Source organism: Mandrillus leucophaeus, unplaced genomic scaffold, assembly GCF_000951045.1.
Source record: "Mandrillus leucophaeus isolate KB7577 unplaced genomic scaffold, Mleu.le_1.0 Scaffold530, whole genome shotgun sequence".
Lineage (NCBI taxonomy): Eukaryota > Metazoa > Chordata > Mammalia > Primates > Cercopithecidae > Mandrillus > Mandrillus leucophaeus.
Genome location: NW_012105698.1, coordinates 739023 through 741531, shown reverse-complemented (window position 1 = coordinate 741531; position 2509 = coordinate 739023). Strand labels below are relative to the sequence as shown.

The window sequence follows — 2509 nt, the reverse complement described above, 5'->3', positions numbered from 1 at the left end:
CTCGTGTTCAATTCCCCCCATCTTCATGGAACATCCTCTGTGCAGGGACTTGACCCCTGTCCTGCTAGCTTTGCACTGAGGCAAGCTCTGTCCATGCCTAGTAGTGCCACCATCTTTACTAGATGAGGTTTCTAAAGATCTTGGCATGGAAGGAAAGCCTGGGGGCCTTGGATAGGCATCACTTAGGAACTGGGAGAGCTCCAGGTAAGCCACCTGATCTCTTTGAGCCTCAGTATCCTCACTCACATCCCTATGGCTCAGTAGAGTCCCAAGCACATGGTGGACACGCAGAAGTATTGATCATCTTCCTCACCTCCCCTAGGAGAGCCCTTGGGAATCCCCACATAATATTCCCTGAAGACCTTAATCCAATGAGCTGAGTAATTGACTCGGTACCAAACTCAGAGAAAGGACATTAGAAGCCAAAAGGAGGTAGAGTATGTCCCAGTACGATAACCAGCCTCTGATCTCAAGGAAGAAAGAACAGAGCTGCAGGTGGGAAGTGTGCGCCACAAATCATCAAAGTGGGAGTGGAAGGAGCACCCACTAGTCCCTCGGAGGCGATTCCTAAGACTTGGTGAGTATGGCTTCGAAAAATGTGATTGTCCTCAACCCCACAGTCTTGAACCTAACAGGAGATCTCAAAGCCTGAAAGACACCACTTTAGGATCAACAGCAGATCTGCGACTTTCCACAGCAGGTACACAGAACCCTAGAGTTAGTCAAGGTTGGACACAGGAAGGGCTTCCAAACACACAGAGAAATTCATTAATCCTAAATTATAAAGGGAGGTTCTTTAAAAGAACCAAGATGATTCTGAGATCTATCCTGAGATTCTTTTTTTCGATACGGAGTCTCACTCTGTCGCCCAGGCTGGAGTGCAGTGGCGCAATCTCGGCTCACGGCAACCTCTGCCTCCCGGGTTCAAGCAATTCTTGTGCCTAAGCCTCTCCAGAAGCTAGAATTACAGGGGCATGCCACCAGGCGTGGCTAATTTTTCTATTTTCAGTACAGACGGGGTTTCACCATGTTGACCACGCAGGTCTCAAACTCCTGACCTCAGGTGATCCACCTGTCTCGGCCTCCCAAACTGTTGGGATTACAGGCGTGAGCCACCAGGCCCAGCCTATCCTGAGCCTTTAGAGGCTGAAACCAGAGATGCGAAGCCCAGTGTCTCCCCACTGGCCATGCGGAGGCTGTTGTTGGGTAGTCTCTCAGCCTGCAGGAGCCAGGGATCTGGCCCCAAGTGATGCCCCAACAGTGGGCCATTTCCCAGTACTGTCAGGAAAATCCCAAGTCTAATTCAAAGTTGATTTTTTACTAGCAATGAATGATGGGCAAGGTTTCCATTGCTCAAGGTCCTCGGAAGATCTAGACTAGAGAAAAGGATCACTGACTTCTACCCACACCTGTGGGCCTCAGTTCTTCCCTCTGGTCCATGGTTGCCATGGTAACCCTTTGTAAAGGTGTTTCCCCAGGGGTCCCTAGAGTCCTCTGAGTCACGGTAACTCTGAGGTCAACAGAAGTGGAGAGGTGAGAGGAGACACTCCCGTGCCCTGGCTGGTCCCACGTGTTCCTGGCTGTAACCTGTCTGGGGAGCCTCGCCACCCCCGTGTCCATCTACAGAGCTCTGGATTAGTCCCCAGTTCAGGCTCCTGCTATCCTCATTCCTAAGGGAGGCTGGAGACTTCTTCCATGGCCTAAAGTCCACATCTAAGTCCCCAGCACTAGCAAAAGGGCCCTATCATGGGGTGCTCCCTGCCTCAATTGACATTGGAGGAACATGGGAGAAGCTAAAATAACTAAATAACTGAGTAGCATCATACTACCTGCTCTAGAGAAAAAAATTTTTTTCTCTTTTTCTGAGATGGAGTTCTGCTCTGTTGCCCAGGCTGGAGTGCAGTGGCTGATCTCAGCTCACTGCAAGCTCCACCTCCTGGGTTCAGGTCATTCTCCTGCCTCAGCCTCCTGAGTAACTGGGACTACAGGTGCCCGCCACCACACCCAGCTAATTTTTTTGTATTTTTAGTAGAGACGGGGTTTCACCATATTAGCTAGGATGGTCTTGAACTCCTGACCTCGTGATACACCCGCCTCGGCCTCCCAAAGTGCTGGGATTACAGGCCTGAGCCACCGCGTCCAGCCTGATAGGGCATCTTTCGGCGTGATGTGTTCGGAGTTCCAAAGCTAGGGAAGACACTCAAACCTTCAAGAGCTCTTCTAACTTTGAGATTCTCTGATGGTTTCAGGGCTGGGGGAGGAAGCGCTTGTGGTCCGTGTCTGTCCCCGGAATTTCTGCTTCTTGGTTTGTATCTCTGCTGCAGGTTGAAGGAGCTGGAGCAATACCCTGAGTCTGGGTTCTTTGTCCCCAGAGACCTAGGGGAGCGCCCCCCACCCCCCAACCCGCCAAGGCTCAGGGACAGGGCAGAGCAAAGTGGGGAGTTGGTTCCCTCTAGTGGTCAGTGTTAACACTGCATCCAGCTGCCTCAGGCGGGCCCAGGAGGAGTCA

General features: G+C 51.7%; 1 protein-coding gene across 2 annotated transcripts in view; it reads left to right on the top strand.

The window, feature by feature from the left end:
* Positions 1 to 2509, top strand: part of LOC105551725 (somatotropin) — a 15609-nt gene that overhangs the window by 3986 nt on the left and 9114 nt on the right. The gene's annotated exons all lie outside the window — the stretch shown is intronic.